The following is a 27,150-nucleotide window of genomic DNA, read 5'->3' on the forward strand; positions in this document are numbered from 1 at the left end:
ACATGTGGCACAGGGGAGTGTGAATCCCACAGTTTCTGCTGGGAGCCCCTGTGATTATCCGAGTCAGCAAAAAGCCTGTAAACTGGGGGGCTCCAAGCTCTGTGTTGCCTGCAGAAACACCAATGAGCTCTGTCTCATCCCAAAAGGCAGTCCTCAGGGAATACGCATTATCATTGTCAGTGAATCTTGCCCCAGGACAGTTTCTGGAAAACAAAACCAGTGAGAACAAACAAATAAACAACAGCTACAAACAGAAAGAAGCAGCAGCTTTCTGATACTCCAACACAGCACAGCACTGCGGAATTCAAGGCATGTCATGAAGCTTCTGCGCCTTTAGTGATGACTGATACGGTCCCACCACCCAGCAGAATACTAAGTCTGTGTGTGTCATCCTGTGATGATTTAGGAAGCTCTGTTTCCCCATTGTGGTCTTCAGTTAGACCAAAGCAGAATTTGTGTTTGGGACAAAGAACTTTGTAATGCAGCATCATGTGATGATTTGATGATTCCTCATTTATAGATAGGGCTATACAAAACAAAAACAAACAAAAACAAACAAACAAACAAACAAAAAACACATCTCTTTCTTAGACTGTGCCAATGCTAATAGACTTTTGCAGCCCCAATCTCACAACTGAGACTCATGAAGCACCTGTTGTCCATTTTCTTTGCAGCCATTTTTCTTACTTGGGGGCTCGAAGTGCATTACACTTACCCAGCACTTCAGGAATCCCTGTTTTTTTTTTTTTTCAAAGATTTTTTTTTTTTTTTCATGACAGCAGAGACAGTCCTCTTCTTATGATGATCTACTTTGATCTGCCTCAGAGGCTTCCTATCAGTAATTGCTGCTTTTTTCTTCTGACACAAATGGATCCAAACATTTCTTCCCAACTGCAGATATGCTAAAGCACTTCTGAATCTGCCGTACCTTACTCTCACTTCCATTTCTGGCAAACCCAGGCTGTAACATGACTGCAGAACTGGCATTTCTCAGCACCCGTGTTTCCTGAATTTGAAGCAATTCAATGTCAGCCATGGGATTTCTAAAGCTGTCTGAATTATCAGTGACTTCCATGCTCACTTGTGGGGTGACAGTGTTCACCAGCTCCTTTCTCTTCTCTACAAAGCTCCAGAAATGTCACAGTTACATTGAAATCTGCTGTAAAAATAGTATGTGCAATAAACTGCAAACAATTCACCAGCATTTTGTAAACCAGAGCATCAGTAACAGATGTACAGACCAAACAGACACTATGATAGTCAATTTTCATTTTGGTGATGTCTTGGGAAAATTACTCATGTGGAAAGATTAACGTATACAGAAAGACTACAAAACCATGCAGATAAGCCTGTCTGAATGAAACGTTGCCACAACCTTGCATACTAGTCCCCACCTGGATCTGGGGATTAATCTAATCTAATACCTTTAGCCTACTGCATTTATTGATGGCACAAACAGGGTCTGGGTTTTGTCTTGCATGTATTGTTGTAGCACCAATCTGACTCTGCTAGTGTCACCAAAGCCACACCTGAGGAACCTAGAAAGGAGCCAGGTCCATGGATCGGGGGTTGTATATGATGTCAACAGGTAATGTTGGACAATCCTCCTGGGCTTCATTCACACCTTAGGAAACTAAAAGTGATTTATTTTGTGATGCATATAGCAATATCTCTAAATCTTTGTCATTTTAAAATAGTGTTTACTGAGTTTCAGGCTGGCAACGCCACAGATTGCTAAAGAAAATCATTTTGAAGTACATCAAAACCGTAGTGGGAAAGCAAATTTCCTTCCACATAGCAGCACTTTGCTGCGCTACACAAACCATCCTTCCCAAACCCAAAGAGAACAACTTCCACACAGCCGTAGGAAATCAGTTGTCATCTATATCAGGGATCTGGCACACTGCAGTCTTTTATCTTGTCATGTTTTACATGTTTATACATAACGGGGCAGCCTGCCAGCAGCCCAGGCCAATAACAGCAGCAATGGCTGAGCTACGAGTGGGTAGGTTTTTGCTGGAGCAGCACACGAAATAGGTATGGTGGTTTGTCAACATTCAGTTCTGAGTACTGGGGCACTTCCCACAGTGCTGATTGCCATTAAAAACACAACAAAACGGAAATGTATACTAGTGCCGTTTGAGCTAGGATGCAAGGTGCTGCAGTCGACAGAAAAGCTCTCCTTATGCAGGACAGAAGCTGAGGAATCTGATTTGCATTCGCATTTTGGCCCCCATCCACCATTCTTGATGGGCAAAGGAGAATCAATTCAATAAGCTCCCAAAATTCCTTTAAAGACTCAGAAAACAAAAATCCATTTTCTATGTCTATGGCAAGTATCAGAAAATTCAGATTTAAGAAACACCAGTAAATTCAGCTCTTTCTTCTTGATCCTCTGTGTTAAGTAGGGTTTTCTTTTTTCTTAGGTCATCCTACTTTGTATAGATGTTTCCTATGGATGGCCTGGACCAGTTTTTCTCACACTGGTCTGGGAACCAGGCATGATCCATAACTTGCTGGCACACAGCCGATGGAAGAGGCTACCAAAACTCACTGTCAAACATATGCGTCTCTTTCCCTGTATGTAAGCAAGAAAATACGCAGGGTTCACAAAGGGAAACCTAACAAAGGGATAGGCCAAGGCTTTCTCTAGAGTGTCATGGACCAGATTAAGGAGCATCAGACTATGCGGTCTCCAGGGTCCTTTCCAGAGCCAGACTTCTGCAGCCCCACAGCACACCATGTGTTGGATTTGTTCCACCCAACGCGGGTGTTTACACTCATCTGGGCTCCCCCTTTTGTCACGGGGAGCCAGGCCTTGCTAGGAGTGTGAGCCTTGCTTGGCAAATACTGCTGAGAGGAGTCAAACCAAGGTGGCTTTTACCCACCATTTCCTCAGATCTGATTACATATATGACTGTGATCCTGGTTTCCATGTACAGAAAAACTCCCATTAATGTTAATGGGTATTTTTTCCTTGAGATGTACCAGATACGGCCCTTAGATTACATGGAAAAATATATAATTTCGATATAAGGCAACAGTGTTTGCTTCAGCTCAGAATGCCTTGTAAGAAGAACAGGACTAAAACTCACCTCAGGGCATCCAACGATAAAGAATGCAATTTGAGGAAAAAGTATAGGGAGCTGTAGTTACAGGAAAAATGTGTATTGTGTATTTGTATTGTGCAAGGTTTTGTTATTTGCCTAGCAGCATGACCTATTTCTCAGTGTCATATGATTTTTGTATTGGAAGACTTCTGTAAAGAACTAGAATTAATTTTCCAGTGGGGAAGATACAAACCTGATTTTCCTTAATTCTGCCTGATAAAATGTTATAATGTAATTTTTATTTTTTTGTATTTAAACTTCACAAGCCTTTTGAAAGCTACATATGTGTAAAGCATATGCACCTATGTATCAGTTGTTGGCAGCAAGTAGCTTCATTAAGTTTTTATTCATCAAATGTACAACACGGAGAGAAAATCCAAATTAAATTACACTTGGATTTAATATGATTTAAAGACCATCTCTCACCACAATAGTGGTTAAGCACTTATCTAAAATGCATGCAGGGAATCTAAGCCACCTTCCATGCCTTCTGACTAATGCTGGTGCCTAAGTTTTTTGCTTAAATTTTGCTTACCTGCCTGAATTTTTTTCAATTATGCACACAGACATGAAAATCTGTGTATTTCACCACTGGCTAAAATGAGTTGGCATTCCTAAAACATTAGCACTGAGAGAAAAGAGAAAAAAAAATAGCAACATAACCGAGACATTGAGAAAGGAGCTAGCTATACAAACTCAACAGCTTTTGAAAAGCAGGTCCCTTGAAGTATGTGCAGTTTGACACTCAAAGTCGGCAGTCCCTTCTGAGACGGTCGATATATCTGTTTTAAGCTTGTGACTTCTTTGTTTTTAGTTATATTTCTTCTAACACTCTGGAAGCATTGCAATTCCAGTGGTAGGGATTTTTAAAGTCTTGCATAACTCAAAAGTGACCACATGAAAGCTGACTACACTTTCCCAATGGAAAAAAAGTGCTTTGTGAGTTGAGAAATTTCAGCTCTAACAGTAATTATTTTTCAGGCAATTGCTAGAAAGTATGCATTTGTCAAAATCATCAGTGTCACAATACTGAGAACACAGCAACGTAGAAAAAAAAAACTCGAAATGATTATAAAGGCAATGTTGAACATTTGGTAAGCTAAGAGGATATTCAGTTAGGTTGGATTTAAAATATTAACCTCTTAGATGAATTCTGTCTTTATATCATTTGTATTGCAAGCACATCAGTGTGTTGTATCTGCATGGCTTTATTTTATTTATTTATTTATTTATTTTGATTAAGACCTCCAATTAATTAGGAAATTGGGCTTAAATTTAAGATAGGAAGATAGGATATAGTAGCACGAGCAAATAGCGGTGCTGCTGCTAGGTCGTGCTTCTACTTGTGTGACCAATGCCATGTATTGGCATTTGCTGGAGTGCCCCAGGATTTTCCAGACCCCATCCAGCAACCAATTCAAGCCTCCTTGACCTTTCGGCAGCTGATGCATCACGGCTCAGGCAGTGAGCATGTGGAGAACTACAAATGGTTGCCTGGCTTCTGCTCACTCCCGAAGTTAATCAGCACTTCATGGCAGTTGACGGGAAGTAATGAGGAGCTGTCTTTGGAACGAGGTGTTGAACATGACTCAGATACAGCTCAGTATTGAAAATGAACATGGAAACATCCTCCAGTGATTTCTAACCGTCTGAGAAACCAGAGTGAGATTTTTGGGGGCTGTACTGGGTGTGATGGGTACAAAAGGGATACGTTTCAAAAACAAACAGAACTAACCCCCAGTAATGTTGAAGAGAAAGTCTCTTCAGATGGAGAATAAATCTGTATCTCATAATTATATTCCTATTATCAGAAAAAAAAAAAAAAAAAAAAAAAAAGACAATTGAAGATCTATGTAAGACACTTCCCTTCCAGCAGACCCTGTAGACCAGTTTGGGTGACATGAAACAGCTGCTTTCCCGATACTCTTAGATAGGTTTCAGCCACTTTGATGTTTTAAGTGGCTTTTGCTCAATAGAAAAGACTAGTACTGCTTTATTTGAAATCTTGCTTCATGCACACAGTGAGCATTGCTTCTGCGGAATAGCTCATTTTAAGCCTGGGGATGATAATGGATGAACATCGGGACATTTGCTCTCGGTTTCACTCCATGGTAATGGTCAGCAATTTACAGAGCTGTCAGTAACTCGGAAAGAGAAGATGCTGCTTTGCCAGTAAGATGTCAGAGTGCAGTTGAGTAGGGAGGTGGAAATAAATTTCTTGGCAAACTTTATAGATGCAACTTTATTTTTTTATTATTTTTTTTTTAATGCTGTTTCTTTATTCACCATTTCTATTTTCAAACTTTAAATATATTTTCTTTTCTTTCTCTTCCTTTTCTGTATCTCTCAGGCTAAAATATCCCTTCCATTCAGATCTCAGTTCTGATAATTTGATTGTTATATACACGATACTCATATAGACTTCAAAGGACTTTACAAGCACATAAGGACTGCAAAGTGGGATTGCCAAAGTATGATAAAAGTAGGGTGTTTTCACTTCTCTGTAGTTAAAATTCGGGTGGAGCAGAAACAAGGTCAGGCAAGCTTAACTGTCTTCCTGTTAGTGATACCATCTGAAAAGTCTTCTGACTGAAGAAATTAGGTTTTTACAATTAAACTGTCACAAGCGACTTCTCTTAGATCATTTCCTTGAAGGAGCCTTTGTTATCTGGAAACAAACTCGTGAGGTACACTAAAAGTTCACGCAAGGGAAAAATGGAAGCTGTGCAACACCCCCATTTCCTCCATCCTCGTGCAAAACCAGACGTAGCACAATGCCAAGCTGCAGTCACCTGTGTAGTACTACCACGGAAAATGAAGGCAAACGGGAGGCTCGGTGCTGGAACCCTCAGAGGAATGGCAGATTACCTCTGTCCCGAGCTACACAGGAGACTGCAATCATCTGCGATGCTCTTCGGGAGTCACGGAGGCTGCTTTAATTGACAGCAGCCTACTGTAAAAATACAGCAGGACAGGAGACCAGCCAAAGATTTTGTGATTGGACAAGCCGGCATGGGCTGAGCAGCACTAGATAAAGCTGGTCAGAGCTGCCAGCAAGAGGCTGAGCTGGGGGAGGAGATATCAAAAGAAGAGAGAGAGGAGAGCAAGCTACGTACGCACCTGACCTAGGGCAGAATCTCTGCCTCGGACTAGAAGCCACACTCAACTGGAAAACGGTAGCGAGTCCTGCGATAGTAAAAGCACAGCAATTAAAGGGTTTAATGGCACCTCGAGTAAACACAGGACACGAATATTTAGATATCACTTGCGTGTACTTTTCTAAAGTAGATCCTGCTATTATGTTCTGAATGTCACAGACCGCAAGTGAAAGAGGGGAACATTCAGGACCTAAGTAAACAATAAAAATGCTTCTTTCTTTTATATTTTTTTCTTCCCCAAGATCTCCCATGGCTGCTGAGGGCAGCATGTTTTATTCCGATGATCCAGAGCATGCTATGACCACTGTATTTCAGCGTTACTGCCTCACGCCAGCCTCCTCCAAATCCCCGTTCTGGAACCAAATGAACTGATTTTGGAGGTAACGAACGTTCCCAATTTCATTTAAAAGGCTCTGAGAGTTGCAAGCCGTCGTTACCTTGAAAACTAAAACCAGTTTAATAGAGGCATTGGGAAGGCTTTGGCAGGATGCCCTCAGGCATGGGTATTTCAAGCTGGGTCCCAGCTGCAGAGGTTTTAGGGCAGGTTTGTGACTTCCACTGCATTGGGAGGAGGAGGAGGAGGAAGGGAGGAGGAAGAGCTTGGGGTTGCTTGTGGGGGGCCTCATGGACCTCTATATTTTGGCCCATGGAGCTGTCATGGCCCTGTACAGCTGCATCCTGAGAGTGGGCGAGGGTCTGAACAAAAAAAATGCTCCTTTGTGCGATTTTATTTGTTCTTCTTCTGAAAAGCGGTCCCCACTTGTCTTCCTCTTAGTACACCTTGTGGTGTACACCTCAGTACACCTTGTGGCGTACTAAGCGGTGGGACCGGGACACACGGACATTACCGCTCTACAGCGTTCCCCCTCCTTAATTCCTGTGTGATTTCGGTGTGCGGAGACCACCCCCAATTTCTCCTTTTTCCCCCTCAATTCGCAGCCGGGGCCGTTCCTTCCCGGGCCCCGCGCTCCTCTCTCCTCCCCTCATGGCTCCCGGCGCGGGGGGCGCTCCCCCTGGCGGCCGCCCCCGCTGCCTTGCCCCGACCTTCCTCCACCTCCTCTTCCTCCTCCTCCTCCTCCTGCTGCCCCCAGCGGCCCGGGAGGAACTGAACGGGCGCCGCACAGGAAGTAGCGGCTGCGGGGAGCGGTGGTGGCGGCGGTGGAGGAGGAGGAGGAGGAGGCAGAGGCAGCAGCAGCAGCAGCAGCATCAGGGGCTGCGGCGCTCCATGAGCCCAGGCTCCCGCAGCCGCCCGGCCCCGCTCGTCCCCGGCACTCAGCGCCCAAGCCCGGGGGCTGGAGCTTCCCGAGGAGAAGGAGGAGGAGGAGGAGGGAGGCAGGTTGGTGTTGGTGCTGTGCTGGGCTGGGGAACGGGGTGCGGAGCCGGGCTGAGCCGTCCCAGCGCCCCCACCCCGCTGCCCGTGCTGCCGGCTCCCCCCCTCCAGGCCCCGGCGCCGCCGCCGCTGCTGCTGCTGCGGTGGAGACAGCGGGAGCCGGGCCCGGCTCAGTGCGGGGGGGTGGGGGGAAAAAAGGAGGCACCCTCGGGTGAAACGGGGCACCCTCGGGTGTAGAAGGGGCACCCTTGGGTGTGTGGGGGCACCCTGAGGTGGAGGGGGGCAGGTTTTGTGCGGGGGTGGCCGCTTTGCGGTGTGCCCCCCCCCCCCCCCCCCCCCCCTCTGGGTGTGCGGAGTGAGGGAGCGGCCGTGGAGATGTTGTTGGGTTGGGAATTGGGAAGGAAAGGGGGAGACCGGCTGGTGAGGGTGAGATGGGGAAGAGCAGACCCTGTATGGCGGGGAGGGGGAGCTGGCGGGGTGTTGCTGTGCCTGGGTGCTGCCCTGGTGATGCTGATGGGTTTAATCAGCGGTAAATCTAAGGTGCGGGCATTGGGATCGATAAATGCGTTGGTTATCCCCTTGTAGCTTTGAATGCCCTGTGTTTTAAGGCAACTTAAGTGTTGGGGCAGAGCGCTACCTGCTTGACACCTCGCCTGTGTGTTCGCCGCTGGTGTGCCCTCCTCATTCAGGTGGAGAGCAACACGCGCGGGGCAGCTTTTGTGGTGGTCTTGGGGCTCTTTCTTCCAGGCAATCATAACCTCGTTAGCTCAACCCGTGCCTCATGTCATCAAACTCACTGATTCCAAGTCCAGTGGGAACTTAACGGCCTTTCCCCTCCGCTTCTGCGCTGAGGGGAAGAGGCAAGGGTCCAAGATCAGGAGTTAGCCATGGTATTGCTGATACCGTGAGCTGTATGATAGGCACTTTCAGAATTGCTGGTAGGTGCTGAGCGTGGTTGGAGGTGAAGTGGCAAGCTCTCCGCTCGTCCTGGCGGTGTTTCTGGTGCTGGACTCACTGCTACCTCCCCCCCTCTGCACTTGAGGCTCTTTGTTTGAACTACAGGTCACTGGGTGAAGTTCAATGTAATCACAGATAGGTGTGTGTGTTTTAGGTTTTCTTAAGTTTGGTTCTATCGGCAGTAACGCCTGTACAGTCATTTGTTTGAAGACTGCAGTTGGATACGAGGTGATGGAGTATAACGGAGCTGTAGGCTGCAGTGAACTCGCTTTGCTGCTGAGTGCTGGGCTGCTACAAAGCTCCTTGCAGGGTGAACAATTCCAGGCCCTTGGCTTTTAAACGTGAATGTCCTGGTCTTTCCTGTCACTTGCACAAGAGCCTTGGCTTTTGGTTCCCTTCTTTGTGCTCTAGTCTCCTTCCCCTTCTTGTCTGTAGTTACCGAACCTTCAGTACTAAAGTTAGGTGCATTAAATTCAGTACATTTATTCAACCTTTTCTTAAGACAACCTTAAGTACTCTAAGGAACTTTTTGTTATCCCTTTCAGTCTTGCACTCCCACCTTCACCTCCCCACCCTTAATTGGAGGAAGCAGGGCAGAGAGCAGTGGGTCTCCAAATATAGCTTGAATTCAACAAACACCGGGAGAACGCCTGACCAGCCTGCCTGCGCACGACTGAAGCAGCAACACCACTCACCAGAACTTTGCTCTGTGGTTTAACAGTACCTTGCACATAGCTCAGGCACAGCCTTGCCATGTTGTACCTGGCAAGTGCTGAAAGCAGACCTGGCTGTAGTGGAGGTGGTGCTGAGCAGAAGTGAGGATGCTATTTACTCTTCCCAGTTTAATTTCTTTAACCTCCAAAGAGATGTATAAACAAGCGGGACAAATTTCTGTTTGCAGTTATGTGGAGATCTGCTAGCGCCAAGTGTGCATCCTTTTTCCAGCAGGAACGCTTTCTGCCCCGTATTAATCTTCTTACGAAATGAAACTATTGCACAGTCCCGTGCTAGCTTAAGTGTTTTATTTATTTTTCTTTCTTTCTGCTTCTGTTTGTAGAAAGATGCATTGTTTTCAAATCCTAAATGATGTTTTGCATACTTGAGAAACTATTACGGAATGATTGGATTTGAGGCTTACTTTTTATGGGGAATTGGTGTGAATAAAGTATTGCTGTTAACTGGAATGAGTTCACCTATACTAAATCTATGATAGCTATAAATTACTGTGGGCTGCTTCTGTGCTTTATAGAAATACAAAAACCCCAACAGAGGTTGCATTCACTCTCGCTCCTTTGGCTTATGAGAACATAAATCTTGTTAGCAATGGCCAAGGTGCTGACAAATGTAATTGGCATCTGCGATGGCTAATAATGCCTTGTTCTTTCAGGGCTTTTTGGGTGTTAATGCTGATTATTGGTGGCTGCGTGATAGTCTGCTTATAGTCAGTGCTTGAACAAAGAAGAGGTAATTGGTACCTTGAGTATTACTAGAAATGGCAAAAAGTGAACGGAACCAAAAATCTCCTTGCATCCTGGACTGTTCCCCTACCATCTAGTGCCAAGCCCCTGGTGTAGGGGTTCTCTGTCTACACTTGCATTTCAGGCTAGTGTCAGGATACTTTTGCTTGTGGTTAGTCCTTAATAAGCAATCAATACCACCTTTTGAGGTAAAACTAAAAGGGAGGGAACGTGGAGGCATTAGAAGGTGTTATTCAATTTTCTTGCTTAACTATGAGCAGAAGAAACAAATTCCCAGGCCTCTACAGTGTATGTGATGAAGACATTCTTAAAAGTGTTGCAGTAAAATCAGTTTGCCATCCGATAGGTGCTCTGTGGGGATTCTGGATGTGTCAGCACCCGAGCTGGGGACCGATCGGAGCTAGGGCACAGGTGCCAACAGGTGAGATCCAAATGATCTCCGAGGTGCTTTGGATCATTTGCTGGTGCCCCAATCTCTGCTTCCTGTTTTGGTGTGTTAATTGCAGAAGTCCAAATTGGCTCAAAAGGAAGCAAGCCCTTGGTTTACATAGTTCTGATGCTCCTGAAATCAGCGTATACCTACGATTTACTAGTAAAATGTTCTTGTGCCTTTGATCTGGATGTGTTCAGGAGCGTGCGAGACGTGACAGTGGTGAGAAGCTGGGCGCTCACAGCTGCTACGTGCAAGTCATAGCAAAAATGAAAGAAACGCATGTCTCGTTTGTAAAGACCAATCTGTGAGCACTGCTTTGGGACCCAGTCCTTCACCACAGCACCTTCTTCTGCTGTGTCTTTACGTGTCGCTATCTCGGCCTGCAGGAGGTGGACAGCATGACTGCGTGGGTTAGGAGATGGGAGGCAGGAGGTTTGGGTTCCTCTGTGCCCAGGTGAGGTTTCTGTGTTGTAAAAAGGAACCGAGAGCCGGGGTGACTCTTTTTCCACTCCAGGTCTGTCAAGCTGAACTTTTTCAATAACAGAGGGCAGCGACCAGCCAGGCTGGGATAGTTATGGTACCTTCTGGAGAAGAGGGAAGGAAGGCCATATCGGTGCCATATAAAGCTCAAGCCATGTGAGGATACAGGCTGCTGGACAAAAGAGCATTGTTCTCACTCTTCTGTTTCATTCCTCTGTTTTATGAAGAAGTTGACGCAGTTCTGGCACCCTGACCTTTCCCTGAAGTTGTTGACCTCTACCTGAAATAAACCTTGGGGGAAAGCTTGGACCTGTTACATCTCCTTGCTGCGTGCTACTGGTGCTCGTGTTGCTTTTTGTCTCTTACTTCCTCTCTTTGCTGTTCTCAGGCATGCAACTTCTAACGTGTATTTTATAGGAAGAGAGCATAATTTTGGGTTACTGATTGCCCTGGGAATCAGGGAACTTGGGACTCGGGCTTGGTGAGACTTAGGTGCACAAAAAAAGGCAGAATTGCACTGTAGGTGCCAATTCCTTGATAAGGAGCTAAGATGAAATGGGAATAAACCTTCTGCTGCGTCTTGGATGGGGAATGCAAGCCAGTGTACTGACTAGTCCTAGTACTATTATTTGCCTTGCAGTAGCATCAATAACACCTTGTTTGCTTTCCAAACAAAAGACGTGGTCTGTGTCCCACAGATCCTTTGAAGCTTTTTGCATTGGAAGCGGTAGTTCTCATGGGCAGCCTTGGTGCAATCTTGTTGTCTAAATGTGGCTACTGCTGTTGTTTGGGGCTGCTTGAAAAAAAAATGCTTGTCCTTGAAGGAGGTGTTGAGCTCCCAGTGCTTTATGAGAATGGACACACAGATGTTTGGAGTACAATGGTAAAAAATAATTAAAAAAAAAAATAACAATTACGAAGGGAAGAGGTGGATCTGAGTGTGTGTTCAGACGCTTTCAATCCAACTCCTTCTCTGTAGTTGTATCTGTGGAAGGACTGCTGAAAACCTTCAAAATGTGTTCTGCCTTGGTGTTTAGAGCTCTGCAGTGGTCAGGTTTTGGTAGTAACACCCCTGGCCCCTCTCCATGTGTAGCACCTCTTCTCTGTGCTGACAGGCTCTCTCGCTTGCTGTAAAGGAAATGGGATTTCGGCACAATTTTGAGTATTTTGTTTTTTTTCTTTCTGCTATTGTTCGTGTGTGTTAGCGTTACTTAGGTAATTATAGTGTGTTTGGTAGGAGTCCTGACAGCCTAAACTGAGTTCTTTGTCAAAAATGTAATGTTTCCCTTTTAATTAAGAAAGACTAGAACCAGCACCTGAATCTATTAATTAACTAGTCAGAGTTGATACCTATTTAGGATACATTAGCGAGCAAAACAAAATGCATTTCTCACTAAAACATTGCCCAGAGTAAATGAGCTTCTGTGGGGCTTTGCTGGGGTGGAAAAAAAAAAATAAAAATCTGTTGGTGCTGCATCTGCCACAGATGCGTGGTCGTGCAAAATTCATGTGAAATCTTTCCAGATTCTATGGGACTCCAAACAATAGGCACTATTTCTTCCTCAGAGCTCTTCAGAAATGTTAAATAATCCTTGTGACAGCCCTGTGAAGTGGGCATTGTGGTAATTTTTTTTAATGGACGGCACCGCAATTAATCGGCATTGTCTCCATCTGTACGGTGGCAGGGGGATTTTTCACAACGCCCGAGGCCCGGCCTGCTGCTGGAAGTCACAGCCCTGTTAGCGAGGGGAGGCTCAGTGCCTCTTGCTGCTTTTCCCCCTGCTGTGGCAGTGCTGGTGAGGACTTCTTGCAGGTTTCGGGTCGTGCCAGCATCTCAGCCTCTCTTTGCAGCCTGGCTTTGGTTGCTGAGATGTCTCTCTCTCTTCTCCTCCACCACTGCTGCACCATGTAACCCTTCCAGGAGTTGGAAATGCCACAGCAGATGGCTTGGGGAGGCAGTATCTGTAATTACTGTTGCAAGATTTGCCTAAGCTTGACTCTGTACAAAGAACGCCTTTTTAATTTTTTTTCCTTTATTTTTTTTTTTTTTTTCCCCCTAGAGGTTCAAAGTTGTCGGTGCTGCAAATGCAGATTTGGGCTTTTCAGGGGAACAGGATAGTCGAAATGCACGTGGTATGTGCTGATGCCAAAATGTTCCGCCTTCCCTTGTAACGTAACTCGTATGATGGTTTAGGGTTAGCAGTTTGCAGTCTTCTCCTCCTGGCTCGGGTTTCAGGCTCCTGGTGGTGGTGTAGGCTGGACTGCTTATGGACCCAAATTGTGGTGACGGCTGGCACACCGTTAAATAACACAGCTAGAAGCAGTTTATGAGATAAAGGTGAGTTGCAGTGGTGATGTTGTTCCTTCTCCCTGCTGACCAGAGACATGTGGCTGTATGGTTGACCCGTGCATCTTTAATGCCTAATGCAAGTCTTTTTGTCTCCCAGTTGCAGCTGTGATTGATCGATCCCATGCCTTGCATGCACCTTCCTGCAGTCCTGGGCTCCCTACCAGGGGGTCTGAGCGCAGCTACTCTTCTCTCACCAGTCCAATGCCCAGGAGGTTTTTAAAATTTTCAGAGGTTTTTAAAATTCACCTTGCCTGTAAAATGCTTTCAGCTAAAATTTTAAGCAGCAGTTAGAATTTGGACCAGATTCCAGATCCTTGCTGATTTTATCATTTTCCTTATCACTGGAATCATGGAGCCAAGGTGTTTTCAGGTATTCTGTTTTTATTATTACTATTATTTCTTTAGCTTTTCTGGCCACCCACTGGCAAGCTGTCCTTGAAGGAACAGAGTCCCATGTTTTCAGTAGTCTTTGTTCATGACTGACCCTTTTGAAACTTGTAAATGTTTTTCTCGTTGAATTTGTGTGGCGTCCCTCTGTGGAGAGGGCAGCTCTTTGAAAATAGATGTGTTTCGTTTACAGCTAGCACTGAGACAAGAAGGTTTTTATGAGCTTTCTTAAGAATTGAGATCGCTTAAGCTGCAATAAGTACCTTAAGTAATGTAGTTTGATTTTTGTCTCCTCAGGTTCAGTTGTTTTTGACAGTGGAAACTGAGCTGGCTAGCTTAACTTTCCACTTGCATTTTCCCCCAAAGTCTGTCTGTGATGATGGTTCAAGACGTATCACCACCAAATGCTGCTGGATCCCTTCCAAGCCTTCCTACCCAAATACTCGACCAGAAAACAATCGATGAGCTCCCTGCTTCTGCACACCCAGGAAGTACTGAGTTTGCATTTGTTTCCTTAAAGCCCTACAGCAGCCTGTCTTGAGCTGAGCTCCAAAGGCAGGAGCACTCCTTCTGCCCTACAGATCTCCTGGATGCTGGAAGTTGTGTGGCTGCAGGGTCACAGGATAGGATCACAGAACATCCTGGGTTGGAAAGGACCCATGAGGATCATTGGGTCCAGCTCCTGGCTCCACGTGGTACCAGCCACGAATCAAATTGTATGCTTGCCATGTTCCTCTGCTCTTTCCTGACTATTATTTTCTGTCCTCTGCAAGGGATGTATTCAGTCTGGGTGGATCTTGGCTGTGACCTGGTGTAGATATGCCTGTTTTCTACCTGGATCATGCTCAGCCCAAGCAAGCACATTCAGCCTTGCATTTTAAATTAACATTTTGATCAAAATGGCATTTCTTCAACTTGCTTCTTGCAGCTGAGGCGATGGCTGTGAGCTGAGCACTGTAACTTTATTCATGAGAGAGGTTTTGGAGCGTGGTCTTAGAATGAAGATGTCAGCTAAACGTGTGTATGCTTATGCTATTAGAAGGGTACAGTTAACAAGCAAGCTTTCCTGTGCATGTAGAGAAGCCCTCTTGATGATAGTTTTCTTTTTCTTTAATCTATAAACTTTTGCTGGCAACTACCTACCTGAAAGGAAGGCGTGGGGAGCTGGGGGTCAGCCTCTTCTCGCAGGTAGCTGGTGATAGGACTAGAGGGAATGGCCTCAAGTTGTGCCAGGGGTGGTTCAGGTTGGCAATGAGGAGACATTTCTGCTCAGAAAGAGCAGTCAGGCACTGGGACGGGTTGCCCAGGGAGGTGGTGGAGTCACCGTCCCTGGGGGTGTTCAAGGAAAGGTTGGACGTGGTGCTTAGGGACATGGTTTGTGGGTGACATTGGTGGTAGGGGGATGGTTGGACCAGGTGATCTTGGAGGTCTCTTCCAACCCTAATGATTCTGTGATTCTAAGGAATTAAGCTTTACTGGCTGAAGAGTTTCACTTTAGTCTGTGTATTATAGGTTTTTTTGGATTATCAGTAGCAATATTATGCTGGCCAACGAGGTGATGCTGATATTAAATGGAATTTCTTGTAGCAGCTTGGAAAATAGGCTTTGTAGCTTTCCAGGATTCAAAAGTATTAATAGCTGTACTGGGGGAAAAAAAAAAAGGCAGGTTTCCTTGGTTTGCTGTACAGGGGTGCTCACAGCATCATCTTTGTTGTATTTCACAGTAAAAGCCAGGTAGACAGTGTTCATCATCACCGAAATAATAGGACCTGCTGTATGAAACCTGTTTTGAGCTTTAACTCTTTAAAACAACATGCCTGTATTTTTCTCAAAGCCGTGTAATCTCTTCCTTTTTCTCTTGTAACATTTTTTAAATATGCCAAACCTTAAACATTTTCCACAAATGCAGGGATCTCGGTTTCTTCAGGCTCCCTGGCTCTCAGTAAGCACCCATCTGGTAGGTCGATGTTTGGAGGTTGAACCTTTTGCTTTTCTTTGAAGGCACCGCGAGTGGGCAGGCAGCGCTTCACGTTCGTCTGCGCTACTTCTTCAGACACCGATTTAAAGGCTGCCTCGATGGATCCCCAAGGAAGGCATGAACCTCCAGGAAGAGTTATCTGTGGATAGCTTGGCTTGCTGTGCCTGAGAAAGGAAGAGGAGGAGTTCTTGTTTGAGGGAAACAGTCAAAAGCTTTACAGCTCTTGGCATTGCATTGGAAACTAATGCTGGTTGCTCTTCACACCCACTACTGCTGCAAACCAAGGAACATCCGCTGAGGACGTGGTTGGGTTTATAGCATCGGAGTGAAGGAACGTCCACAGAGAACGTGGGTTTAGGATTGGCTTCACACGTTTCCTTCGCTGATTTTATTTTGAATTAAAATCTTTGCGTAGATGGCTTTTTTAACTGAATATGTAAGCAAGTTGAAAGCAGGCGTTTTACTGTCTCTGATTTGTGCTCGTGCTTGGTTTAGCATTTTTTTCCTTTTTTTTTTTTTTTTTTGAAAAGATGGTGCTCTCATCCTCCTTCAAGAAAACGTGGCTTTAAGTTGTTTGGAAAGAAACGCCTACTATATTGTAACTCTGACAAGGAGGCACGTGGGTGAGGCGAAGGAATTGCTGGCTCCTAAAGGGATGGGTTCAGGCCAAAAGGCTTTGAGAAGGGCCTAAATCCTGCTGTGCAGTTTGTAAGCTCCCTTTATGACCCTCACACATTCTGTTCTACATGCGAGCCGAGCGGTGTTACGTAGATGCTTTCGCTGGCTGACCTGAAATAACCAACTGAAGATTTCCTTTTGGTTTTTTTGTCTTTCCCCCTCCTTCAGCAGGCCTGTCCTGCTTGAGTTGGTCGGTGTTCCCTTTCCTGAGCTCTGGCTGCACAAAGAGGGCACAGAGCCATGTTCCCCTGTGTTCAGGTTTCTGCCTGACCCGGCGGCACGACGTGGGGCCGAGGAGGAGAAGGAGAGAGCTCCTGGGTGGGAGCATTTTGTCGCAGGGCAGATGGGGCTGGCTGGGTACCACACGTGTGGTTGGCTCCGTGCTCCTCCCCAGCGCATGGGGACGTCAGCGCTGAGGAAAAGTTGGCAGCGTCTTTTCCAGTGGGATTGCAATTCGGTCTGGAAGGGGAGGAGCCCATTTGCTGGCACTCTTAATCCCGCTGCCTGAACAAGATCAACCGCAGCAGCCTCACTTTTTGGTGATATCACTGCCTGTGTTCGTTTGTGCCTCGATGCCTCTTCTTTAATTCTGCTCATTAACAGAATGTGAGAAGAAATAGAAAAAAGTCACTGGGAAGTCTGGAGAAGGTTACCAAAGGGAAGGCTTGCAGAATGAAGTTTCCTCTATGAAGAGGACACTTGAAAGCCTGCTGCAGGGGAGAAGGGAGTGATCTGCTCTCCGTGCCCGCTGTAGGGAGGACAAGAAGTTACAGGTTGACGATGCAGAAGGGAGGGCTGGAAAGCTTTGGAAAAAGCTTTCTGTTGCCAAATGGAAGTTGTGAAATCTCTGATGCTGGAAAGAACTCAGAAAGAAAGGATCCTGGCAGATGCCTCCGGGAAGAGTCGGGGCTTGGTGCTCCCGCTCTGGGGACGAGGGTGCTGTGTCCTTTGTGGGAAGTGCACCGTCATTAGATGTGGGCGAGGGGCAGGGAGGAGCCCGAGGACAGAAGTTCTGGCAGCCCTCCCATGTCCTTTAAGCTGCTGTGCAGAAACGAGCGGGTTGAGGATGAGAAGTTGGTGTTCGTGATGAAGCCAAAGGTGATGGAGAAGCTTGGCTGTGAAAGGTTGAGGACAGCAGGGTGAGGTGACCTGCCGAAATCCCCTCCAGCTGTGCGTGCTGTGCTTTTGTTCAGACAGAAGCTCGTGCTCTGAGCTTGCTCCCTAGCAGCCTGGCGTGCTGTAAATCCCAGCACAGGGCAGCGCAGACCAGTCTGTGCATCAGGCCGAGCGACCCTGGAAGGGTTTTGGGATTTTTTGCTCTTCTGGCAAGGGGTCCTTTCAGACAGCGGCTGCCTCACGTCTGATTTTCAAAGCATGTGGGAACAATCCAGTTGTGGCCCGCGTGTGCTCCGTGCAGAAGGTGGAGCGAGGGAGGCTGTGCCGACCTTACAGATCAGCCTGAATCCGGGTACCGCAAGGGCCGTGCTGCCTGCTTCCTTTGTTTTTGCTGTTTTTCAGCCGCTGAGCTCTCGGTGAATTTCTGTGGCACTGAATTAATTCCTGACGACCAGCCAAAGTACCTCAGAGTTGCTCCGGCCAGAAGCTGCAGCTACCAGCGATGTGTGGAGGGCACTAAGCAGCAGCTGAAAGGCTGGGTGAACCTCACGGAGAAGTAGCCAGCGTGTGCCCTCGGAATTTCAATGCAAGCTCTGGTTTGCTCTACACGAGAGCACTGCTTGCCTTTTTGGCATTACAGCCACTGCGAAAAGCTGGTGGGTGCCGGGGTAGTGTTGCAAGAATGACAAGTGATGAATTAAAATCTTGAGTCAAGTTTCCGGCTCCCTGTACTGGCGAATGAGTATTAGGAGACGAAGGAGCAGAAAATGATGGGCTGCGATGGTCTGTCACTCCGTACCAACAGCAGACAAATACCATCCAGCTTCCTGAAATGCCTCCTTTTATGCGTGGTATGCCTAAAATTGTTTGGCAGGACATATGGTCTTTGCATGTTGGTAAAACACAGGCGATCTAGGATGCTCCACACAAGGAACTTCTTGTTCTTTGTGTTCTCTCCTCGGCGGTGGCCAATGCCTAACCTTGGCAGTGCTGCACCGCCGTCAGCTGCATCTGAGAAACTCATTGAAAGTGTGGGTATCTCTCATGGAAATGAGACCCAGCTTGCCTCCTTATGCCTGCGAGGAGCCTCAGTCTTCCTGCCGCTGACTGTAGAGCGTGTGCATAGGTAGGAGAGACAGAAGAGATAAATTAAGCCTCTATTGAATGACTCAATAGCTTTTGTGTGAGTTCGTAACACGCTGCTTTTTAAAATGCCATATGCTCGTATGAGAGGGGAGCCCTGCTGCGTTTCTGCCTTAATTCCAGAGTGCCCTTAAAATGTGATCCGATGAGATGGAAGCGTTGCGGATGCTAGCGTCTAGTACACGGATCCCATATCTTGGAAAACCCTGATTTATTTATTTATTTATTTTTTTGCAAATACCGCAATATCTAGGGTTCGCAGATATGATGTAATCCAGTGGAATTACACCTGTGAGAGGATAGCAGCAGCAGAAAGCTAATGCCCGTGCTTCGCCCTGCTTGCTCTGACAGACCAGCGAGTCCTCGTTAGCTGTGTGCTTCTCAACTGGAGAATAATTGTTGTACAAATTAAAAGCCTGCTGCACTCACACAGATCCTCCCTGCAGCTGCAAGTGTCCTACGGCAGCGGTGTCTAACAAGTCCTAACAGCATCACCCGCACGCCGGTGATGGTGAAGGGATTTTTTTTTTTTCCTGCCCCCCAGCTGAATTGCTGCAGGAAACTTTAGTGAAGAAAGGGGGTGGGTCTTCCCAGGCAGGTGAATTTATGCATATCCACCCCATCCTGAAATCTCGGTGTAATTTTCTCTTGTTCACCTCTCCTTCCTCTTCCTCATTTGGTCCCACTTAACTGTGGGTTTTGTCAGGGCTCTTTTTAAGCATTTAATTCAGTTGCCAAATTGCAGTAAGGAGCAGATAAGCCTTATGCTGTGTTGCATGATAGATGGAGTGATTGTGCTAGCGCTGCTTAATCTTATTCTCTGCATTTGATTTCTGTATTTCCAGCGTAATTGGATCAGCTTTTCTTTATTGTACCTCTAACCATTTCTTTTCCATACTGGCCGTGCGAGGAGGAGGGGGAGGAAGGAGGAGCACGGAGGGAATGAAAAGGACTTCTCGCTACTCCTGTGTTTTCCTGGATTTGGGTTTATGTGTGCATGTCCACTGATGGAGAGCGGTGCTGGCAAGAGGACCACGGACCAGGCCTGAGGTGTGAGGTCTCCAGGGCAGGTGGGACTGGGCTGTTGAGGGGTGAGGACGCTTTCTGCTCCGCCTGGGGCTGGGTGACCTCGGCCTGGGGCTGCGGTGCTTCTCCCTGAGGCTACAGCCTGAGTAGAGAGTGCCAGTATTTCGGCTATAAATGAATCCAGAGGGGTTTGGGGAAGGGTCTTTGCTGAAACAGAGGAGGGTGTGGGGGGACACGCTGAAGGGAGAGGCTGTGCAGAGTCATCGGCTCTGCCTGTCGCATCCTTGCACTCCTTTGCACTGAATTCTTGGAGCAGATACCTCCCAGCCTCTCCTTACGTCTTCTCCCACCTCCCTTTCTCCACCCCCTCACCCACAGCTCTCTCCCTTTTGCCGGGTGGAAGTGAGTTCAGATCTTGAATCTGCTCGTCGCCAGGCTCCTTTCTTTCCTCCAGCACGTCCCCGTCGCATTGCTTCCTCTTCTGGTAGAGGACGGGAGGGCAGAGCTGTCCTCCAGAGCACTCGTGCAAGCGTCTGAGAGCCGCTTCCCATTTTGAGGGTGGCAGTGTCTGCTTTTTCCAGGGAGTCCTAGTTTGCTGCTTCGGGTCTGGATGCAATCCTAATTTATGTAGAGATCCTATCTTAAGACTCGTTCAGATGTTAGCTGTGCACAGACAGCTTTGCAGATCCTGTGATGGAAGTGCTAGTTTCTGCATGCCGAGGGAGTTGTGTAAGCTTGCTGAAGACCCTGGTTATATTGGCCAGTTCTCAGCAGCAGCTTTTTTAGTTATTTGATGAGAAGGTATTTTGGGAAGGAGCATGTAATCGGGTCAAAAATCAAACTTCAGCAAAGGCTGACTTCTTGTGTACGGGTATGTTTCGGTTGCTGGGTATTACGATGGAAGAATTAAGGTGCTCTAACTCATTTTTACTGGTGGCCTTTCCTCTGGGTGATGCGTGGCTTTCCTGACATGATTTCATGATGGACTACCACGCACTGATTTCTGCTCTGTGTTAAATGTACACTGACTGTGTATCGGAAATGTTTCGCTGAAAATAATAAAGCCCAAAGGGGAGCAAAGCCATTTCCTTTTGCCTTTAGTGTTTTTTGGCACATCAGCTGTGCTTGTGCTTTGTCATGACCTGTAACATTCCTAATATGAGTCTGAAATTCGAAGTCCTGTCAGTAAACAAAGCAAAGCTGTTGTAAGACAAGGTGGAGTACCTCATCTTACACAGGAAGGATGGACTTTCATTTTAGGGACTTCAGGATGTTTCTTCTGGCCTGGAACCACTACTCTCAAAGAGCATTGGTTTCCCAGGGGTCTGGTGTCACATCAGTTGGCCCCTTGTGGATGTCGTGGATATACATTGGACATATGTGAGAATGGCATTTGGTGCCTGTGTTTAAAAGCAGAGAGCTCCTCCATAAGCATTGGTAAGAACTTCAAAGGAACAGCTTTTTTTTTCTCACTGGTAGCCCAGAAATGCTCCTAATGACTAGGCATTTCCTCAGACCTCGGTTGCCTTCACCTCCCTACCTCAGTATTTGTCTGCATGTAAAGCCAAAACTCGAAGTGCCAATAAGCAAACACACCCGCGGGTCAGCGCGTGAGCTCTGTTTAAAGTTCCTTGACTCTCACAAAGATGTAATTTAATTGCTATGTAACTTGTTTAAGTCGCAATGAAATGAAAATCTGAGTAATCTGTAATAAAGGAGCGTTGCATGGATTCAACGCTGCACACATGGAAGCGTGTAGGCATATGAAGTGCGGCTTCAAAGATGTAGGCTTTGGTTTATGGGACTGGAAGTGCTGTAAACCCTAATATTCTCACTCTTGGCAGGATCAAAGTTTTTACTATGCATTAAATAGTTTCCAGGCAGCTGAGTAACACAGCGTCTGATTGTTTGCTTTCTTCCCTATTCCTGGCTGACGGTGTCACGGCTGTTTTAATGAAATAATCTTCATCATACCAGAGGCATGCTGTCAGACGAAATGAGCAAGGTAGCGAAGGGATTGCTGCAGTGAGATTTTGCTTCTAGTTTCCCACCGTCCCTCAGCACTGTACTTCCAAACTAATAAATAAACAGGAATACTAAGTGATAGCTTTGTAATGCATCTGATGCTTTAAAGAAACAGAGGAAAACATCTCCGGTGGTTTCTGGCTTTGGAAGAATATTTGTCATGTGAAGAGCAAAGGCATTCCCTAAAAAATTACGATTAAAAATTGTAGTAGTTATAATCATCATCAAAATCTGAAATACTGCTTATGAATAAAAGAAACACAGTTAAAAAAAACACCTTAGAATAGAAAGTATGATATGAAAATATGAAAGTATGATATGAAAATATGAAAGCCCCGTTTTGGGCTGTGGAAGGAACGATTAGTGCGGATGTGAAGACAAAGCCTCTGAAAAGTGGTCACATCAGTGATGCCAACTCAGGTAAGACTCGTGGAGTCTCTGAGTGTTGTTGGTCTTGGTATCAGAATGCCCACCAGAAATTTAATTGATGCATGTTATTGGGTCATTAAGCATTTTGAATTTAAAAGCAAGACAGAACCACACAAGCAGCAACAACAACAAATAAAAACACGGAACCAAACAACCTCCCTATATGCAGATGCATGTAAAGAAATCTATGTAGATTCAGTTGTTTAGGGTTTTCAGGAAGCATTTCATGTTTTAAATACCTTTCCAGGAGGGAAGGTATACAGTGGAAGGAAAGAAGTGTTGTTATTTAACTATTTATTTCTTTTCTAATTTTTTTCATGTCCAGGGAAAAGGTGGAGTGTAGTTGGTGGAGTATGGATGGTGTATAGATTTAAGAACCAAGCACTAGGCAGAACTTTAAGCATAGAAATGAATAATTGGAAACCTTCCCCCAGTTCAGCAACATACGCACATCTCTTTAGTAACCAGCACTTCTTCAAAGGCTGTTTAATCCAGGTGGTTGTACTGCTGAAAAGCAAACATCCTTTCCTTTAGAGCAAGCGCATCAAATGCTGGTTACAGTCATAGTTAATATTTGATTTCAGAAGAAAGTGTTAACTGTGTATTTATTTTTACTGTTCCTTTATCTAAAATCAGCCAGGACTTTGCATATGGGTCAAAATATATTCTGTTCAGGAGCGCGTACATTGTAAAGCAAACAGTCTTGATTACAACTGTGTTATAACATTATAATGAAGCGGATAAAGAATACTGTAATTTGTGATTTCAAAGTAGTTCAAAGTGCATTTGGGGATTGTAATCAACTGCTGCTTCGTGGCGTGGCGAGTGGCTGGCCGTGGGGCTGAGCAGGTCTCCGTGGGGCGAGCAGAGCTCGGGCAGGAGGCGGCGCTGGAGCCTGGAGCACTTGGGTAGGTAGTGGCCGGGCAGGATGGCAGCTTCCAAAACCAAGCGAGTGTCCTGGAGAAAAGCAGTGCTGAGAGCTCTGCTGTTCCTTGTGTCCACGTTACTGGATGAAGTGTGCTCAGAGAGAAACCTGCTCACGTTGACTTTTGCCCAGCGGTAAAACTTGTTGAAGGTTACGACAGTATTTCTCAGATCGATCCTTCTTTCTATCAGCAGCGCCGGGGTTGACCCAGGAGATAAAAGAGGGCATTTGTGTGTTTGCTTTACCTCTGCACTTTACCCTGGTTATGTGGCTTTTCCAAATGGTATTTATATTTTAAGCAATGTGAGATTGCGGCTGGATCTCTGAAGGATGTCCTGTATCGAATTCTGCAGAGAGTGGTGTTATGTAAATAGTGTTGGTAAATAATTGCCGTTCCTCTCTGGACGTGGTTGGGACCAACACGGGCTGGGTGCAGCCTGTTTAGCAATGCCTTCCTAATCGCTTGGCATGGCAGCGGCACGTGCAGTTGGACACGTCTGGCAGTAGCAGGGTGTGCAAGCATCTCACCAGCTGGTGAGACCCCGGGGAGCACAGCATCATCTGGGCCTTCCACGGATGAAGAACAACGTGCAAACTTGGAGCCAGCAGTCCCTCTGGCTGCTAGGCTGGGTCATTGATGTTCCCTCGGGTTCAAGCGTAGGTTGAACCTCCTGGACGAGGCTGTGAGCTGGTCTTTAAGGCGAGTGCTTCCTCGGGTCACTGTTGTCTTGCAGGAGCCATCCGTGGGGCCTGCAGCTTGTTGGGCAGCACGCAGCGCTCCTCGTGGATGCCTCTGAAGGCCTAAGTGTGTCGGTTTAGCAGCTGAATGTACTGCCTGTTACGTGTGGAGTGGTGCAACCTTATTTCTGTTTCTTCAAAGGGGATGGTGATTGGAGATTTCCACGTGATTATTAGGCTTGGGGGTAAGGAGAAGCTGGGAACTCGCAGGAAAGCAGTAGTTCACCAGCTGAACGCTTCTAAATATCTTCTACAAGTCCACTTGTACAACCGTCAGAGAGCTTAATCCATTTACTGCTGAATGCACCACACTTACGAGGATGCTTTATCAACGTGGAATTTTATTTCCCATGTGCCAGCAGTTGTTTTACCCTTTGTGTACATTGGTTTGTCATTTTATGGATTCCGTACTCCTGGAACAGCAAACATATCTTTTAATCTTTTCAACACTTAGGAAATGTTGTCTTCATGTATGAATTTGTTTCTGGTGATGATAATAAGGAGACAGATTTCCCCTTCCATAATATATAGAAATAAATAGGTGCTGTGGATGTAGAGAGGCATCTCACATCAGTAGGATACTGATTTTCATTAGTAGGATACAAGTGGCTCTGTTGTTCCATTTTAGCCACTCTTGGTATCTGGGAAATGAGGCTGAAAGGAAACCTGGCCCTGTGCTGAGAATGACAGCTAGGTGTGTGTGAAAACAGTTTGCTGACATTTTTATACCGTGACTGTTTCGCATCGAGCATGAGGGGAGGTTGCCTTACTGTGGTCCCCCCATCAGTCAAGTTCAAAAAAAAAAAAGTGTCTGGTTCCTCAAGGTTACACTGTTCATTTTTTCTCATTTCCCTTTTTCCTTTGTGCTTTTGTATGGAGGAAGATTTTTTTTTTTAATAGCTTATTTGGACAATGTTAGTTCTGCACAGTCAAATGTTGTTGTCTTTTTTTCTTTGATTTTAAAATTAAAAAAAAAAAGGCATGCTGTGAAATTAATCTGAAAAACAGTAGGTAGATAAAAAAAAAAAAAGACTACTCTTTTTAACCTGAATAATGGAGCTCCAAAGAGCAGGATGATTGGAAGCAGAGGAAAGCGCACACATGAGAAAAAAAAAAACAGTTTATATTTTTTATGAATATGCTGTTTAACAGATAAAAGCCTTTCTGCATGGGGCATGAGTAAACTACGTTAGTGTTTACTTTCATTGAGTCATTCTGGAGTCGTTTGACTATATCTGTACGTTAAGGCCATTTTTGTCTCTCCTGGTATCTCTGGAGTGAGCACTGCTTGGGGAGGCTTGGTGCTGGTCCCTGAGCTGATCCGGGGTAGTATTGCAGCAGCTGTAGGGAGATTATGGGGGCCTGAAGGAGGAAAGGTTGAGGGGGAATAAACTTGCCTTCAGATGTGTGGTGGTTTTGTTGTTGTTGCTTCAGAGTGGAAGAAACTGTACGGATAAAACAGGAATGTAGGTGAAAAGCAAAAGGAGGTTTACAAAACAAAAACAAAACACATTTTTTACTTTCCTAAGACTTCCAGAAATCTGATTTTCCCTCAAACTTTGGGCTTTTGCCCGTGACTTATTGTGTGCATGTGTGATGCACTGTGTGCATTCTACCTCTTTTTCCCCTAATGACAGTGCTCAGTTACAGTGTAAGCTTTCTTGTAGTGTTTACCCACTTCATTATTTTTTTTTCTGGATGTGATTTTTAGAGCAAAGGTAGGAGTACACTGAGATCTGATGAGAGAAGTGATCTCTTAGGCCTCCCCCAGCGCGTTACCGACCGCGCAGTGCCTGGCAAAGGTGAGAGGAGCTCCGTCTGCTGCAGTAAATCACCTTTCTTCCCGTGTTCAGAGGCTGATTGCTTTCACTGATTGAGCTGTAAGCAAGACAAAACAACTTGCCTTAAAGCTTCCATGGCTAATGAATCGGTCAGTACATTTTGATTTGCTTTATATGGTTTCCCTGCTTAGCTGTCCCTGCCTCTGAAGTTCGGGTCTTTATGTCATGATGCGGCAAGCCTGTTTGATGTGGTTATTGTCACTTGACCCCATGGCTCTCGCTGGGAGAAGCCAAGAGAGACTTCAGGTGGGTAGTCCCGTGCTTCCTCTGCTTTTGTACACCGATCCCTCGTGTGCTGGTGTCCCCTTTCCTTGTGCATAGATCACGCCACCTGCACGCATCCGATCCCCCCCGGAGCCGATGCCCAGGTAGGGTTTCACTGCTGTGCCTCGTCACGGAGCTCAGAAGAGCAGAGTAAATAAACAAGGGCTGTATTGATCAAGGCAGCGTGTGGAGGAATATAGGGGCTCTCAAAGGGCACCTGCTTGCACGTTTCCTTTGGCCAGGGGATCGCTGGTTAGAAGGGTTTGTCATCTGCAGGAACAGGCTGTGAGTGAGTGTGACTGGGGGTATTTTAGGCTGGGCATTTTCCTGGCTCGCTGTCAGCTGGCAGCGTGCGCCACCCGGGTCGTGTCAGGGCAGTCGGTGTGCCACATGGGTGCCACCCAGCAGGACCTGGATTCCCTGCTGCTGGGGGCTGCACGGTTGAAAAAAAAATTTGCCCTTGGAAGAGTGATCTGAAGCAAACGTCACCTTGACTCCTCCTTGCTCTGTCTGCAGCCCAGTCTCCTGCACAGAGCTGGTTTCTCTTGTCCAGTTCTTCCTTTCTCCCATGCCTGTTCAACTAAAAGAAATAAGATGATTATGTACGTCCTCTTGATCTCTCCTTTTATTCTGCTCTTCCTCATTCTAGTTCATTATCCATATGCTTTCTTTGTTTCCCCCTGTATCTCCTGTGCTTTCTCCTTTTCCTATCCCACCTCCTTTGCTCACCTTGAGTCTTGGGTCACAAGCCAAAGGCAGAGGCTCTAAGAACCGACCCAAGGTTAACCCCATGTTTCATAAATCTGTCCTTCAGCTATGACTCGCCTCCATGAGAAGCATCCAGACTTGATTTCAAAATTGTGAGTCGTGAAGACTGTCCCAGCCCTTGTGGGTTGTTCCAGCAGCTGGTGATCTCTGGTGCACGTGGCCTGTAACCCAAATTTTTTACTTTCATCCAGAAACTGCTGGCTCTCATCTACCAAGCTTTAGGCACGGCAGCTGTGTTTTATCTGCCATAGAACTTGTTTCTCTGTGGGGACTCAAACTGTGATAAAGTTTGCTTCATTTTTCCTTTTTTCCCTCCCCCCCCTCCTTGAAGCAGCTGTTATTGTTGGGTCTTCTGCTGAAGGCTTGTTTTCTGATGGCTGCTGTTGTTTGTGAAGCTCTGTTTGCACCTTTCAGCCTGTGAACGTTATCCTTGAACTCCTGAAGGCAGAACTAAGCATGGCAATACAGCTGCATGATAGTCCCCTCTCCTGTTTATGTCAGTCCCTTTTTTACACTCAGGCCCCGTTTCTTTTCCT

At 46.1% G+C, this 27,150-nt stretch overlaps 1 protein-coding gene across 4 annotated transcripts in view; it reads left to right on the forward strand.

Moving 5' to 3' along the window:
• The first annotated feature begins 7,344 nt into the window (after window positions 1-7,344).
• The window catches only part of AGPAT3 (1-acylglycerol-3-phosphate O-acyltransferase 3), an 86,338-nt gene continuing 66,532 nt past the window's right edge, over window positions 7,345-27,150 (forward strand). For 2 of the 4 annotated variants that reach the window (XM_068685431.1, XM_068685456.1), the window contains exon 1: window positions 7,346-7,604. The gene's annotated coding sequence lies outside the window, so the exon portion shown is untranslated. Of the gene's footprint in view, window positions 7,605-22,962; window positions 22,987-27,150 lie in introns of those variants that run through there. The other 2 variants (XM_068685465.1, XM_068685493.1) reach the window with 2 other exon arrangements.

This window comes from Anas acuta, chromosome 1, assembly GCF_963932015.1.
Source record: "Anas acuta chromosome 1, bAnaAcu1.1, whole genome shotgun sequence".
Classification (NCBI taxonomy): domain Eukaryota; kingdom Metazoa; phylum Chordata; class Aves; order Anseriformes; family Anatidae; genus Anas; species Anas acuta.